We start from the raw sequence: 17326 nt of genomic DNA, 5'->3' as shown, positions 1-17326 counted from the left end.
ATATATATATATATTTATTACATACACACACGATTGTACTCCTTTACATATATGTATGGGGTGCATACATACCGATTTTGCCAACTTCATGGGACCACCCCTTTAAGGGGAACCAATCACTAGTTTTACCCTATATAATGAGTGGCAACACATAATAGAGGTTAATATCACGTGTTCTGCCATGTCTGGATGTCTGCTGGTAGATCTATAAATGTGAAGTAAACAACTTTTATAAATGGTCACATGCTGTATGTAAAGGAGGCTCAGTCGGGCGTGCGGCTGCTAAAGTAGTCATGGCTACCAGAGCAGTAATCACGTCTATTCAGGCTCAAATAATACCTATCTAGGTATGATTCAGCAGCTCAGTCAGGGTCTGATGTCATTTCTCAGAGGTAGGCTGTCAATCATGTCTAAATAGGAGTGATTAGAGCCTGAATGAGCGTGAGTACAGCGTGGGGAGCCGTGACTTCTTCAGAAGGCCGCATGCCTGGTGACTACTTGATAGGGATGTAAGAAAAAAATCGATTCTCGCGATAATTTCATTTGCCGATACTGAATCGATTCAAAATATTTTTGAATCGATTCTTTTAGGGATGTGGAATTTTTATCTACTGACGCCCGGAACAGCATGTCCTGGGCATCAGGAGATAAAAGTTCCACATTTGTGGAGCCGGGCAGGCCGGATCTGACACGGCATCGCTCTGGGTGTATGGAGCGGGCTCCGACTCGTGCCCGCTCCGTACTATGCGACCCCCGGCTGATTTCAGTAGCCGGGGGCCGCCGCTAATAGCCAGCATGCGGCGATCGCCGCGGCTGGCTATTAAAGGAGTACTCCGGTGCACACTTTTCTCATGTTATCCCGTCCGGGCTGCAAAATAAAAGAAAACGCACTTTATCTTACCTGCCAACGATCCCCCGGAGCTCTGGTACAGGTGTTCGGTCCCCGGGCTGTACTCTTCTTACTTCCTGTTAGCCCGGCACGTCACACGGAGCTTCAGCCTATCACTGACAAGGACAGGCAAGGACAGGCGCCGAAGTCCACTAACTCATCGGTGGCAGTGGGCGGCGATCAGCGGCAGAAGAGGACAGCGATGCGGCTCCCTGGATCCTACTGAAGCCTGTGAGTTGCCTAGCAACATCTGGAGGGCTACAGTTTGAGACCACTATACAGTAGTCTAATCTGTAGCCCTCCAGATGTTGCAAAACTGCAAATCCCAGCATGCCTAAACACAGCAAACAGCTGTCTCGGCATGCTGGGAGTTGTAGTTTTGCAACAGCTGAAGGCACACTGGTTGGAAAATACGGAGTTAGGTAACAGAACCTAACTGAAGGTTTTCCAACCAGTGTGCCTCCAGCTTTTGCAAAACTACAACTCCCGGCATGCACGGTCTGTCAGTACATGCAGGGCGGGTTAAGTAATGAAAATATTTATATAGTTGTATTTTATTACTTTTAACCCCTTAAGGACCAAGCCCATTTTCACCTTAAGGACCAGAGCGTTTTTTGCGCCTCTGACCACTGTCACTTTAAAGGGGTACGCCAGCGCTGGGGACCCCCGTGATCTTGCACGCCGCACCCTGTTAAAATCAGTCCCCGGAGCATGTTTGCTCTGGGTCTGATTACTGTCGATCACGGGGTCGGGGCATTGTGACGCCGTGGCCCTGCCCCCGAGTGACGTCACACTCCGCTCCCTCAATGCAAGCCTATGCAAAGTAGAATTGGTGGCGCAAAAAATAAGCCATCATATGGATTTTTAGGGGCAAAATTGAAAGGGTTATGATTTTTAAAAAGGTAAGGAGTACAAAACGTAAGTGCAAAAACAGAAAAACGCTTGGTCATTAAGGGGTTAAAGGAAAACTGGCATCAGTTTCACCTGCACTAAGCTTTTGGTACAGACAAGTAGTGTAGGTGACACTGATTAAAACACATACTTATCTGATCCCATTCCGCTGCAAGTAATTGAAACTGATGACAGATTTCCTTTATAATTGAAATCCCATTGACAAACAGAAGAAAGTTTTACCATAAAGTGCACTGCTTAAAAATGAAACCCAAAGTTGCAAAAATGTGTTGATTTTTTACTCCAATAAACAGCCACCCCCTCCCTCCCCATTTGTTTTTATTTTGCAGTACATTTTATGGTAAAATAAAAAAGTTACAATTAAAAAGAACAATTGATCAAGCAAAAAAAATAAATAAATAAATAAAAGTCCTTACATGGTCCTGTAGATGAAAAAAATAAGAGTCATGGCTTTAAAAAGGCAATAATAAAGGAAAAACAAAAACGTGTCCATAAGGCCAAAACCCACTGTGTGTTCCATCCAGCCATTTGTTTTGGTTCAGAAACACTGCCCATTTTCTGCAAGTGATCTAAATGTGTGAACATACCCTAAAGCAGCGGCCTCTAAACTGTGGACATCCAGATGTTCCAAAACTACAACTCCTAGCATTCCCAAACAATTGTTGGCTGTCCAGGCATGCTGGGAGTTGGAGTTTTTCAACTGCTGGGGGTCCATAGTTAGGATAAATGAATAGAACAGCAGCCGCTTCTCTCCAAGTCTAGCAAAAGGCTTTAACAACCGCAGCAGAAGAAGTAGAAATTGAGCAAAACGGTGCAAAAAACACAAACACACAAAACACAAGGGAAAGTATCCATAGCAACCAGATTCTGGCTCTCATGTTTGATAGGCTCCTATTTCTATGAAAGCTGCATTCTGATTGGCTGCTATGGGCATCTCCTCCACTTTCTCCTCGCAATAGTTGTGATGGTGCTCTGCGCTGTCAGATCCCCTAAGGCCCCAGGTCACACAGTCCTAGCCCTGGAGCTCCATTGGGCGGCCATGCAGAGTACAGCAGGCGCTCAGTGGCCTCCCACGCGTAGTGTGAACAGCAGGAAGCGTTTCCTGGCTGGTCTCAATAACACAGAGCCATATGCTACCCACACTGCCGCGCTCACAACTACCAACACTTTTTTTCTGGGAGTTTTTCAGGAAAAAAAAAAAACTGAAGACACGAGGTCACTTACTGCAGTCGCTTCCCGGTGCACTTGTAACTTCCCTATATTCATGAGCGGCTTCCGGTAAATGACGCAAAGAAGAAAAAAAAAAGCTTTCCCTTCAACAACCGATACAAAGGAGGATCCTCTAGCGGAAGACAGGTGCTGACCAATCAGATGACGCCAACGATATACGTCATCACGTGTTGGGTGGACGGAGTTTTGGTTTCAGGAGGGAATCCTTTAGTAGATGAAATGTGAGCGCAAAGCGTCTTCATAATTGAGAGAGGAGGACCACGGCGGCGGCCATCTTGATGGCGCCCACATTTCTTACTGCACACTGTATAAGCGCGGTCCCTGATGGAGTTCTCTATACAAAGTATAGTCATTGCTGCCACTAACTGGTGATTACAAAGTCCTGCCCATGTCAATGTATAACAAATAATACGTGAAAAGTCTTATTGCTATAAACAAGAGAAACATTATAGTTTCTCTTGTTTTAATTATTATTATGAATAAACAGGCTTTAGTTGTCATATGCTCTTAGGCTACGTTTCCACTTGGTTTTTTTTCTGCCAGTTTTTGGAATACTGCCACTGGAGTTTTTGAGCCAAAGTCAGAAGTGGATCCATAAGGGAGGAGATGTGTAAATCCTTCCTTCATATGTCCTATTCCTTATGGATCCACTTCTGGCTTTGGCTCAAAAACTGCAGTGGCAGATATCCAAAAACTGCCAGAAAAAAACACCAAGTGGAAACTTACTAACCACGTTTTGTTAAATACGGTTCCCGTATACGGTTGTAAGGAGGGGGCGGGGTTTAATCGCGGCGCCCGCACTCAGCCGTATTCGGGAACCGTATTTAATGTATGTCTATGAGCCAACCGGAGTGAACCGCAGCCTCCGGTCGGCTTCGTTTTCGGCCGTATGCGGTTTCCCGACCGCAGGCAAAAACCTGGTCGACCACGTCGGGAAACCGCATACGGCCGAAAACGAAGCCGACCGGAGGCTGCGGTTCACTCCGGTCGGCTCATAGACATACATTAAATACGGTTCCCGAATACGGCTGAGTGCGGGCGCCGCGATTAAGCCCCGCCCCCTCCTCCCAACCGTATACGGGAACCGTATTTAACAAAACGTGGTGTGAACCCAGCCTAACTCACTAATGATAAGCCTATTAGGACAGCGATTTTTCATTTCTCTTATGTTTTTTTCCACTCGCTGTTTAATAGCCGTAAGTCTTTTTACACCTATAGGGCATATGAAAACTTGTTTTATATGGGAACAATTGTAATGATGTTTGTAATGATGTTACTCATTTTTCCATAAAATATAAGGCAACGCGAAAAACAAATATTTGTGGGGCAGAATTGAAAAAACACGCAATTTTGCCACTTTAAGGATGCGTTCTCACACGGCGTATATACAGCGTATCTCACGCTGCGCAAAATTTACGGCAGCAGCGGGAAATACGCTGCGTATTCCTCGCTCACTATACACACAGGGCTTTCCGGCGGCAGCCCTATGCGTGTAGTGAGTTTTGGAGGCGGGGCCATGTGCCGGCGTGACTGTGACATGCGGCTCCGCCTCCAAAACTCACTACACGCATAGGGCTACCACCGGAAAGCCCTGTGTGTATAGTGAGCTAGGAATACGCAGCGTATTTCCCGCTGCTGACGTAAATTTTACGCCGTGTGGGAACGCATGCTTAAAGTGGCAAAATTGCGTGTTTTTTCCATTGTGCCCCACAAATATTTGTTTTTCGCGTTGCCCTATATTTTATGGAAAAATGAGTAACATCATTACAAACTACAATTGTTCCCATATAAAACAAGTTTTCATATGCCCTATAGGTGTAAAAAGACTTACGGCTATTAAACAGCGAGTGGAAAAAAACATAAGAGAAATGAAAAATCGCTGTCCTAATAGGCTTATCATTAGTGAGTTAGGCGGAGCTTCCACTTGGATTTTTTTCTGCCACCGGAAAGCCCTGTGTGTATAGTGAGCAAGGAATACGCAGTGTATTTCCCACTGCTGCCGTAAACTTTTTGCAGCGTGGAATACGCTACGTATACGCCATGTGGGAACGCACCCTTATGCTAGATTCACACTACGGAAGTTCCAACTGGAATTTCGAAGCAGAATTCCTTGCTGGAAATGGGATTCCGCTGCCCAATTCACACTGCGAAATGTCAGTAGACCAAATATGTGTATCACAGTATTTTTGTAACTTATGGCGGTTCCACGGTATATAACAGTATTTCTCCCCCCCCCCCCCCAAATCATGTGACCCGCGAGCGCTGTTCTGCTTCTCCCCCCCCCCCCCCCCAATTAATTATCAGCCCAGCGCTGCGCTGTCCCTATCGGGGAACTAATCACATGTCACCTGCAAGCACTGCCCTCATCGTCCTCCTGTTGTTGCGGGTCGTCGGCGCTGGAACTCTCTACTGTACACTGTATCCCTATGCCCGGGCTGCAAAAGATAAAATAAACTTTAACTCACCTTCGGTACCAGCCTCACCTGCTTCCTGGGGAAAGGGACGTCGGAGAGCCGTCAGCCTATCACCGGCCGCAGCGATGTTCCGCCTTGGCCGGTGATAGGTTGAGCGCACTGTCATGTAAGAAGCCGGCTGTCATGTAAGAAGCAGAACAGCGCTCGCGGGTCACAAATGATTAGTTCCCCGATGTGGGGACAGCGCAGCGCTGGGTTGATAATTCATTCCCGAGGGGGAGGGGGCCCAACCGGTATTGCGGTATGGGAAAAATTCATATTGTGCAGGACAAAAATTTTGGTATTCAGTATGAACCGGTATACCGCCCAGCACTAACTGGGCGCACATGGAATCTCCTCCAGGAGCCATGATTGGCTGATGTCACCTTTAGCTCCAAGTCTGGGCTGGCATAGATTTGTGGTGTTTTGCAGGGACTTGCAACTTTTTGTGCATTATTTGCACTTGAGGAGTTCATTATCACAGCAAAGTGAAAACTGAAATTGACTTTTGAAAGATTGCTGGTTTTTGCGTGCTGTTTGCAAAAAAGAAGGCTAAGGCGCACATGCGACTTTTCATGCGACTTTTCTAGTGTGGGCAAAAAAAGCTCTAAATGCTATGATAAAACTCCCCCCATAACATTTTGCTTTTCTGACCCCCTATAACTTTATTTTTATTTTTCGTATACAGGGATGTATGAGGGCTCAGGATAGGGGATAAGTAACCGATTGGTCCTGGACCCCAGGTCTCTCAGTGAAATTCTATGGAAGCGACAATGATGCCCGTGTGCTGTACTCAGGTCTTTTTGGCACTCACATAGAAATGAATGGAGCGCATGCAGCACACGCTCCTCACTGAGCGCCGGGTCCTGTCCCGGAGATTGTGGGGGTCCCAACAGTTGGAACCCCCACAATCAGCTACTTATCCTCTATCTGGTTCAATGTTTTTATTGAAAGTTTTTTAAACAAACAGAGAACAACATGTACAAATTGGATAACAACTGAATACGTTGTAGCACATACAAAGCAGTCTAATAGAATTGAAGAGTACATAGCGTAATATATCAATGAACACAATAGGTTATTCAAATGTTTATAAAGCTCGTCTCTTCAGAATATATCTGCTAATGAGAGTATATGCTAGAGTAATAACCTCCTAAATTAAAGGGTACTCCGGTGGGATACTATTTTTTTTTTTTTTTAAAGCACAACTGTCATGAGATTTTAGCCCCCCGGACTACTACAATGTTGTTACAGATGTCCATAACGTGAGTGTAACCAAGCCACACCTGTCCGACTGTGCCAGGAGGAAAACACATAAAGGTATGGTTACACTCACGTTATGGACATATGTAACTACAATTTTAGTAGTCTGGGGGGGCTAAAAACTCATGACAGTTGCGCTTTAAATCAACTGGTGCCAGAAAGTTAAACAGATTTGTAAATTACTTCTATTAAAAAATCTTAATCCTTTCAGTACTTATTAGCTGCTGAATACTACAGAGGAAATTATTTGCTTTTGCGAACACAGTGCTCTCTGTTGACATGACAAGGACAGTGCTCTCTGCTGACATCTCTGTCCATTTTAGGAACTGTCCAGAGCAGCATATCTTTGCTATGGGTATTTTCTCCTACTCTGGACAGTTCTAAAAATGGACAGAGATGTCAGCAGAGAGCACTGTGCTCGTGATGTCCGCAGAGAGCTCTGTGTTTCAAAAAGAAAATAATTTCTTCTGTAGTATTCAGCAGCTAATAAGTACTGGAAGGATTAAGATTTTTCAATAGACGTAATTTACAAATCTGTTTAACTTTCTGGCACCAGTTGATTTAAAAAAAAAAAAAAAAAAGTTTCCACTAGAGTACCCCTTTAAGATTTTAAGAACATTGTGTAGACAGATCTTTGAATATCACTGAAATTCTGGCATCTGCACATCAGCCCATTAGTGGACCCAAACATCATTTTTAAAAAGTGCAAGGATGGTTGAGATTCAGCAGCAGGACCCAGAGAAGAAGCAGCGGTGTGACATTGGTGCTCCTGAAGCTCTGCCCGCAGACAAAGGTAGAAGATCACAAGCCAACGTTACGGGGACAGGTAAGTATAGTTATGATCAGTGACACCTGCACTACACACTTGTACCAACAGGTTAGTTTTGGTGAAAATGATGACAGGTACCCTTTAAAGGGAACCAAGCAGTAGATTTTACCATATATAAAGTTCGGCACTGAATTATATTTACTAAAATCTTTATCCTCACCATCCCAGGGGAATGTTTTTGCCCCCAGGGATGGTGAGGATATGAAGTCATAAAGTCCCCCCCACCGCCCCGTAAGTAGTCCCCTGGACGGGGAGCTATACTTACCAGGTCCCGTCCTGTGGCCGTAGTGATGCCTCTTGGCGTTATTGATGGCCCGCGTCACTCTGTTGCGTAAGCAGATGGAGCAGAGCAGTTAGGTCTTACTCCTCCTTTCCTGCATTCCTGGCATGATGAAGCAGTTTATCCTCTGCACTGAAGTTCCTAAAGAGGCTGTCACCAACATAAAATATTGATATGTTGCAGTAATTCGAAGACCCTCTCTAATATTTGTCTTCTAACCCCTTCATGACCCTGCAAATTTTTGTTTTGATTTATGTTTTCTTCCTCCTCACATTCTAAGACCCAAAATTTTTTTATTTTTCCACAAAGTTGTATTAGAGCTTATTTTTGCGTGACAAGTTGTCCTTTTCATTGGCACACTTAATTTCATTACATCATGTGCAAGGCAAAATTTTAAAGAAAAAAAAAAGAATTGCCCTTTTTGGTGCGGCAATCATTTTTTTGACAATCAAGGTAATACAGTAAAATTGGTGCTACCTTTATTCTATGGGTAAGTACGATTCCAATGATAAAGGTGAAACTTGGATACATTTTGTTTCATTTAGGGTTACAAAAGATAGAAAACTTAAAAAAAAAAAAAAATGTTCATTGCCATGTTCTAACCCCTTTAACTTTATTATTTTTCCACCTATAGAGCCGTGTTAGTTTTTTTTTTTTTATGCCCCAAGAGCTCCAGTTTTTAAAAGTACCACGTGAACATACATGTGACTATTTGATCACTTTTTATTATGTTTTTCTTTTCTGGGATGTGACCAAAATCAGCAATTATGACATTTGGACTTTTTTTGTGTTTACGCCATAGTTTGGAAAATTACACATGTGGCGATACCAAATGTTTATTTTTTTTAATAGTGTTTTATAAAAAAAAAATGAGAAAGGGGGTCAGTTCAGTTTTTTTCTTACACATTTTTGGGGCCTATCATAAATAAGCCAGGCTGACATAGATCAATTACATTACGCTGATCTAGGTTATTGCACTCAATTGCTAAGGGCTGGCTGAGGCAGCCTTAAAAGGCTACTCCAGTAGAAAACGTTTTTGTTTTTTTATTTTATTTTTTTAAAATCAACTGGTGCCAGAAAGTTAAACAGATTTGTAAATTACTTCTATTAAAAAAATCTTAATCCTTCCAGTACTTATTAGCTGCTGAATACTACAGAAGAAATTATTTTCTTTTTGGAACACAGAGCTCTCTGCTGACATCACGAGCACAGTGCTCTCTGCTGACATCTCTGTCCATTTTAAGAACTGTCAAGAGTAGGAGAAAATCCCCATAGCAAAGATATGCTGCTCTGGTCAGTTCCTAAAATGGACAGAGATGTCAGCAGAGAGCACTGTGCTTGTGATTTAGCAGAGAGCTCTATGTTTTAAAAAGAAAAGAATTTCCTATGTAGTGTTCGGCAGCTAATAAGTACTGGAAGGATTAAGATTTTTTTAATAGAAGTAATTTACAAATCTGTTAAAAAAAAGTTTTCCACCGGAGTACCCCTTCAACCTCTTAAGGACTTACCTTTTAAAAATCATAACCCTTTTAATTTTCCACCTAAAAATCCATATTATCCATATTATGGCTTATTTTTTGCGCCATCCATTCTACTTAGCAATGACATTAGTCATTTTACCCAAAAATCCACGGCGAAACTGAAAAAAAAATCATTGTGCGACAAAATTGAAGAAAAACGCAATTTTGTAACTTTTGGGGGCTTCCGTTCCTACGCAGTGCATTTTTCGGTAAAAATGACACCTTATGTTTATTCTGTAGGTCCATACAATTAAAATGGTTTCCTACTTATATAGGTTTGATTTTGTCGTACTTCTGTAAAAAATCATAACTACATGCAGGAAAATGTGTATGTTTACAAATGTCCACTTCTGACCCCTATAACTTTTTTATTTTTCTGTGTACGGGGCGGTATGAGGGCAATTTTTTTGCGCCGTGATCTGAAGTTTTTATCGGTACCATTTTTGTTTTGATCTGACTTTTTGATCACTTTTTATTCATTCATTCATGGTATAAAAAGTGACAAATAATATGCTATTTTGGACTTTTGAATTTTTTTGCTCGTATACCATTGACCGTGCGGTTTAATTAACAATATATTTTTATAGTTTGGACATTTACGCACGCGGCGATACCACATATGTTTATTTCTATTTTTATTTATTTATTTTTTTTTTTTACTTTTATTAGGGAAGGTGTTAAATCACATTTATTAACACTTTTTTTCCCCTTTTTTTTTTGCAGTGTTATAGCCCCCATAGGGGGCTATAACACTGCACACACTGATCTTTTACACTGATCACTGGCGTGTATTAATATGCCATTGATCAGTGTTATAGGTGCTTGACTGCTCCTGCCTGGATCTGGAGCAGTAATTCGCCGATCGGACACCGAGGAGGATACTTTCAGTTTCACTTCAGATGCGGCGGTCAGCTTTGATCGCCATGTCTGAAAGGTTAATACAAGGCATGTCCTGTTTTAGCCGCGGGTCCTGGCCGTTGATGGCCGCCAGGACCGACCCGATATGACGCGGGGTCACCGCGTGACCCTGCGTTATATTGCGGGAGCCGGCTCAGGACATAAATATACGTCCTGCGTCGTTAAGGGGTTAAATGGTACCTGTCACCAGCAACAAAATGTAATATATTAAAGATTAGCCTACTTGAATTACTTTTCTAATATATTGCTTTATGTAACTTTTCTTTTTGTAACTTTATGTGTTAAATTTACCCCTAAATGTTTGGCCACCAGAGGTCCTTCTGGTCCTGCATGCAGTCCTGCAAGCAGATTTTCTCCTGCAGCAGCCTGGCAGAGACAGAAGTCAGGAAATGCAGGTTGGAACTCATCTCAGCACAGTATATAGAGCCCCCTTTCCCTTTGAGCTGAGCTAGACTATAGAGCAGCGTTTCCCAACCTGGGTGCCTCCAGCTGTTTAAAGGGGTTATCCACCATAAGGTGATTTTAGTATGTACCTGGCAGGCAGTAATGGACATGCTTTAGGAAGGATCTGCGCTTGTCTTGGGGCTGATTGACTGTGTTGTGAGATTACCATAACACTGTGGCTAGCTGTTTATGAACTGGTATTTCCTGTTTGACTTTTCTTTTTTTGATTACAAATCCTACAATTCCATTTCCTCCCTCCCACACATCAGCCACCCCACCCATTGAAACATAAATGAGCTGCATCCATTCAAAGACCTGTGGTTTTCAATCAGGGTGCCTACAGCTGTTGCATTAGTTGCAGATTGATCCTTCCACCCATTGAAGCAGACAGGCTCCCTGCCATCAGCTGACTAGTGAGTCAGGTCTCGGCCACATTGCAAGCTGGGAAAATTCTGAGACAACAGTCATTTTGTATGCTGTTAAAAATAAGTAGTGGGGTGAAAATCACATAAGAATTGTGAGAAAACCGTCACACACAGGTAAAGACACTATATTATGAACTACACTAACTTTACAGCCCCTGTAGAGGCAAATAAAGGGATCTGTGATCCACAAAAACACGGTGCTCCAAAAGCGCTCCTTTTCAAGGTAATGGCTGAGATAAAAGCCCTGAGTCCGGTATTCAATAAAATAAAAGGTTCTTTATTCGTGCAAGAGTATACAGGGATAACGCGTTTCGAGGGGCGGGGACCCCCTCTTCGTCAGATCCAATGCTAGACTGGGATTGGCTCCCTTGCTTTTTATACATAAAAAACCTGCGAAACTATTTCAGCGGGTGATGTTCCTAATGCACAACATATGTTCAGGAAAAACATCATTTTACATTCATATATATTAAGGAGATAAATAAAAGAAAAGGAAAAGAAAGATCGATTGGTACGAAGGAAAAAGTAAATAATTTTATATGTTTGAAAATAACCTTATATTGATTTCCAAAGGTCTTAATAAGTAACTCCTACTGGTACCTTACTTTAACTGAAAGTTAAACTTAGTGGTCAAGCGTTACCATCTCAAGGACCGACGGAGAAATGCAACAGACACTGGCAGGCAGCGCCGAGGATGGGAGACCGGCCCCTGTAGCATAGTCAAATAAAAATTTTTTTTCCTTTTTAACCTCTTAAGGACTCAGGGTTTTTCAGTTTTTGCACTTTCGTTTTTTCCTCCTTACCTTTTCAAAATCATACCCCTTTCAATTTTCCACCTAAAAATCCATATTATGGCTTATTTTTTGCGTCGCCAATTCTACTTTGCAGTGACATTAAACATTTTACCCAAAAATGCACGGAGAAACGGAAAAAAAAATCATTGTGCGACAAAATCGAAGAAAAAACGCCATTTTGTAACTTTTGGGGGCTTCCGTTTCTACGCAGTGCATATTTCGGTAAAAATTACACCTTATCATTATTCTGTAGGTCCATACGGTTAAAATAATACCCTACTTATATAGGTTTGATTTTGTCGCACTTCTGGAAAAAATCATAACTACATGCAGGAAAATTTATACGTTTAAAAATGTCATCTTCTGACCCCTATAACTTTTTTATTTTTCCACGTAGAGGGCAGTATGAGGACTCATGATTTGCGCCGTGATCTGAAGTTTTTATCAGTATGATTTTTGTTTTGATCAGACTTTTTGATCACTTTTTATTCACTTTTTAATGGTATAAAAAGTGACCAAAAATGCACTTTTTTTTTACTTTGGAATTTTTTTGCGCGTACGCCATTGACCATGCGGTTTAATTAATGATATATTTTTATAGTTCGGACATTTACGCACGCGGCGATACCACATATGTTTATTTTTATTTAATTTTACACTGTTTTATTTTTTTTATGGGAAAAGGGGGGTGATTCAAACTTTTATTAGGGAAGGGGTTAAATGACCTTTATTAACACTTTTTTTTAACTTTTTTTTTGCAGTGTTATAGGTCCCATAGGGACCTATAACACTGCACACACTGATCTTTTACACAGATCACAGGCGTGTATTAACACGCCTGTGATCAGTGTTATCGGCGCTTGACTTCTCCTGCCTGGATCTCAGGCACGGAGCAGTCATTCGCCGATTGGACACTGAGGAGGCAGGTAAGGGCCCTCCCGGTGTCCTGTAAGCTGTTCGGGACGCCGCGATTTCACTGAAAGTGACTGAGCAGCTGGGTCACTTTCACTTTAGAAGCGGCGGTCAGCTTTGACCGCCGCTTCTAAAGGGTTAATACTGCACATCGCCGCGATCGGCGATGTGTGGTATCAGCTGCGGGTCCCGGCCGTTGATGAGCGCCGGGACAGACGCGATATGATGCTTCATATCGCGGGAGCCGGTGCAGGACGTAAATATACGTCCTGCGTCGTTATAAGGGGTTAACCCCTTAAGGACCAGGCATGTATGAGTACGTCCCTGTGCCCTGGGTCTTAAAGACCAGGCACGTACTCATACGTCCGTGGGAATTTCGCATCCCGCCGTGCAATGGGCGGGTTGCGAAACTGGACGCCTGCTGAAATCATTCAGCAGGCGTCCGAGGCAAATGCCGAGGGGGGTCCTGAGACCCCCCCCATGTCGGCGATCGCAGGAAATCGCATGTCAATTCAGACATGCGATTTTCTGCTATTCCGGGCTGATCGGGTCTCTGGTGACCTGATCAGCCCGGAAAATAGTGATGAACCGACCTGTCAGTGACAGTCCAGATCATCTTGCAGGGTAGGAGTGAAGTTGCAATGCTGCGATCTCCTCCTATCCCCTGCCATTGGTCAGAACTGATTCTGACTAATGGCAGAGCAGGACAGTGGGTTGCCATGGCAACCCCCTGTTCTGCCCACCCCTGGATGTCGCGGGGAACATGGGGAGAAGATGGAGGTCGGTACCTGCAGGAGAAGATGCCTGGGAACAGCTGATCGCCGCTGCAGACTGCTGGATCCCGGCTCAGGTAGGAAAGCGATGTGGGGGGGGGGGGGGGGGGGAATGAAAGTGAAAGTAATGTGAACTTTACTGTGGCAACCATTAGGAAGGCCAAAGTGCAACTCCCAGCATGCCCAGACTGCCCAGGCATGCTGGGAGTTGTAGTTCTGTAACATCTGTCCCTTCTGATTTTGCAATTTTCATGAAATTTTTGAAAATTGCTGCTCTACTTTGAAGCCCTCTAATTTTTTCAAAAAGTTAAAATATGTCCATTTTATGATGCCAACATAAAATAGACATATTGTATTTGTAAATAAAAATAAAATTTATTTGGAATATCAATTTTCCTTACAAGTAGAGAGCTTCAAAGTTAGAAAAATGCTAAATTTTAAAAATGTTCATGAAATTTTGGGATTTTTCACCAAAAAAAGATGCAAGTAACAACGAAAATTTACCACCAAAATAAAGTAGAATATGTCACGAAAAAACATTCTCAGAATCAGAATATTCGGTAAAAGCGTTTTAGAGATATTAATTCTTAAAGTGACAGTGGTCAGATGTGCAAAACACGCTCTGGTCCTACAGTGAAAATTGGCTTGGTCCTTAAGGGGATAAAGGCATGCTGAGTTGTAGTTTAAAAACATCTGGAGGCACCCTGGTTGGGAAACCTTGCTCTAAAGTCTAGCTCAGCTCAAAGGGAAGGGGGGCTCTATACACTATGCTGAGATGAGTTCCAACCTGCATTTCCTAGCGGAAATTCTGAAGTGTCAACGGGAGTGCGGAATCCCATTGGGCTTTCATTTGAGGAGGAATACCACAAGCAGAATTCCGCTGGCGGAAATTCCGCCATGTGAATAGACCCTTAGAATTCAGAGCAGAGGGGTTGTGTACGGTCTCATCACAGCTCATCACACAATCAACTGCTCTAGGCTGTGTGTTCAGAGCAGCATAATGGAGTAAGGGAGTTCTCCCCTGTATGGCTTCAGATGATGTCACAGCACGCTGTGGAACGCCCCTTACCGGTCTATAATACTGACTGAGACTGATCAGAATATACAGCACAATATCAAGGTAGGAAACAAAAAAAAATAACAATAAAGGCAGGTGGTGGTTTATTATGATTGAGGGAGTGAACTGGGATGATTAAAGGGAACCCGTCATTAAGTTTTACCATATATAACGAGTGGCAACACGTAATAGAGGTTAATATTATGTGTCCTACCATGTTTGGATGTCTGCTGGCACGTCTGTAAATGTGGCAAAAACAACTTTAATAACTGTCACATGCAGTATGTAAATGAGGCTTAAGTAGTCACCAGAGACAAAAAACCTTGGGGATGCAACTCCCCTCAGGGTAAACCCTGAATAAAGACCCTCTCTAGTCTAAAACTTAACTTTTAATTTTTCAAATAATAATCTGTATTAACGTGCTCAAAATTGCCCACTAGGTGGCAGTGTGTGATTAAAATTACAATCCCGTGTTCATTTATTTTAGTTTTACGGCATATTTATGCTTGGATGTATCTGACCAGGGGGCTCTGTATGCAGTGCTCTGCTTCAATGCCGTCTACCGACTTAGCATCTCAGAGCTCCGTGGTCCATCCATATATTGCTGCCGGGATTGAGCTAAAATCTGTTCTCCTCTAAATCAATGTTTCGCCGGTGGGACCCGGCTTTTTCAAGAGTCTGAGACTCTTGAAAAAGCCGGGTCCCACCGGCGAAACGTTGATTTAGAGGAGAACAGATTTTAGCTCAATCCCGGCAGCAATATATGAATGGACCACGGAGCTCTGAGATGCTAAGTTGGTAGACGTGATTGACAGCCTACCTCTGAGAAATGACATCAGACCCTGACTGAGCTGCTGAATCATACCTAGATAGGTATTATTTGAGCCTGAATAGACGTGATTACTGCTCTGGTAGCCATGACTACTTTAGCAGCCGCACGCCCGACTGAGCCTCATTTACATACTGCGTGTGACAGTTATAAAAGTAGTTTTCTCCACATTTAGAGACGTACCAGCAGACATCCAGGCATGGTAGGACACATGATATTAACCTCTATTATTATGTGTTGCCACTCGTTGTATAGGGTAAAACTTGGGTTCCCTTTAACCTGTTAAAGTGCAACTGTCATGCAAATTATACCCCCCAGACTAATACCATGATAGTATAGATGATGATACGTGTAATGCAGCTGTACTTCTGGCTGCTGTTTATCACACTTTATCAGCAGGAAAATTGTTTTATCGTGCGGTCAGCAACAGTCGTATAGGCGTGGCTGGGGATCATAATGCCCCGCCTCCGCCACGCCTATCCCCTGTAAGTGAGCGCTGGACCACTGTGTGATTGACACACAGGTCCCCACCCCCCGATGTCCATGATGTGCGGGCGGCGTGACTCCACTGAGCCTATACATATAATGTGCACCTTTATGTTATATGAAATACAGTGCCCGTACTCCTCTTCTTTCTTCTCATGGTGCCGGAGACGCGCTGCTTCTGCTTTCACTATAGGCAGAGAGCTCACTCCTTGCCTCTAGCACTGCGCAGGCGCACTGAGCTGGCGGCAGACAACGGGAGCCAGCTCTCTGCCTATAGTGAAAGCAGAAGCAGCGCGTCTCTGGCACCATGAGAAGAAAGAAGAGGAGTACGGGCACTGTATCATAAAGGTGCACATTATATGTATAGGCTCAGTGGAGTCACGCCGGCCCGCACAACATGGACATCGGGGGGTGGGGACCTGTGGTCCAGCGCTCACTTACAGGGGAAAGGCGTGGCGGAGGTGGGGCATTACGATCCCCAGCCACGCCTATCCGTCTGTTGCTGACCGCACGATAAAACTATTTTCAAATCTGACCTCTGTCACTCTATGCATTAAAGGGGTACTCCGCCCCATGGTGCCAGAATAGAAAAAAAAAAAAACACATGGCATACTATTTCAGAAAATACACCCCTCAAGGAACGTAATGAGGGGTACAGTGAGCTTTAAAGTTGGTCGTGAAAATGAAAATTTTAATTTTTTTCACTTAAATGCATGTGTTACCCCAAATTTTTCATTTTCACAAAGGGTAAAAGGGGAAAAGGCCCCCCAAAATGTGTAACCCCATTACTTCTGGGTATGGAAATACTCCATATGTGGACGTAAGGAGCCCTGCGGGAACACAACAGTGCTAACGAGGAAAGGAGCAAAATTTGGCTTTTGGAGAAAGAATTTTGCTGAAATGGTTTTTGGGAGGCATGTCACATTAAGGAAGCCCCCAACATGCCAGAACATCAACAAAAAATAGCACATAGCACACTATTTGGGAAAATACACCCCTCAAGTTAAATAATGAGGGGTAAAGTGAGCTTTAAAGCGAACTCAGGTGGAAATTTTTTTTTTATTTAAATCAACTGGTGCAAGAAAGTTAAACAGATTTGTAAATTACTTCTTTTTAAAAATCTTAACCCTTCCAGAACGTATCAGCTACTGTATGCTACAGATATACTACAGAGAAATTTGTGAAGTTCTTTCCAGTCTGACAACAGTGCTCTCTGCTGACACCTCTGTCAGTGTCAGGAACTGTGCAGAGCAGGAAAGGATTTCTATGGGGATTTGCACAGACAGAGGTGTCAGCAGAGAGCACTGTTGTC

At 43.2% G+C, this 17326-nt stretch overlaps 2 protein-coding genes across 13 annotated transcripts in view; one reads left to right on the top strand and one right to left on the bottom strand.

Moving 5' to 3' along the window:
- Positions 1 to 17326, bottom strand: part of ZSWIM9 (zinc finger SWIM-type containing 9) — a 124410-nt gene that overhangs the window by 65362 nt on the left and 41722 nt on the right. For 3 of the 12 annotated variants that reach the window (XM_056541811.1, XM_056541808.1, XM_056541814.1), the window contains exons 2-3: positions 7842 to 8006; positions 5380 to 5466 (exon numbers count right to left, since the gene is read on the bottom strand). The exons of 4 other annotated variants lie outside the window; for them this stretch is intronic. The gene's annotated coding sequence lies outside the window, so the exon portion shown is untranslated. Of the gene's footprint in view, positions 1 to 2662; positions 2991 to 3025; positions 3161 to 5379; positions 5467 to 7841; positions 8007 to 17326 lie in introns of those variants that run through there. 5 more of the 12 variants (XM_056541809.1, XM_056541812.1, XM_056541810.1 and 2 more) reach the window with 4 other exon arrangements.
- Positions 3272 to 17326, top strand: part of LIG1 (DNA ligase 1) — a 268524-nt gene continuing 254469 nt past the window's right edge. The window contains exon 1 of the mRNA XM_056541822.1: positions 3272 to 3399. The gene's annotated coding sequence lies outside the window, so the exon portion shown is untranslated. The remainder of the gene's footprint in view (positions 3400 to 17326) is intronic.

This window comes from Hyla sarda, chromosome 10 (assembly GCF_029499605.1).
Source record: "Hyla sarda isolate aHylSar1 chromosome 10, aHylSar1.hap1, whole genome shotgun sequence".
In the NCBI taxonomy this organism is placed as follows: domain Eukaryota; kingdom Metazoa; phylum Chordata; class Amphibia; order Anura; family Hylidae; genus Hyla; species Hyla sarda.
Note: the sequence above shows the minus strand (reverse complement) of the source record. Positions and strands in the feature narration are given on the sequence as shown.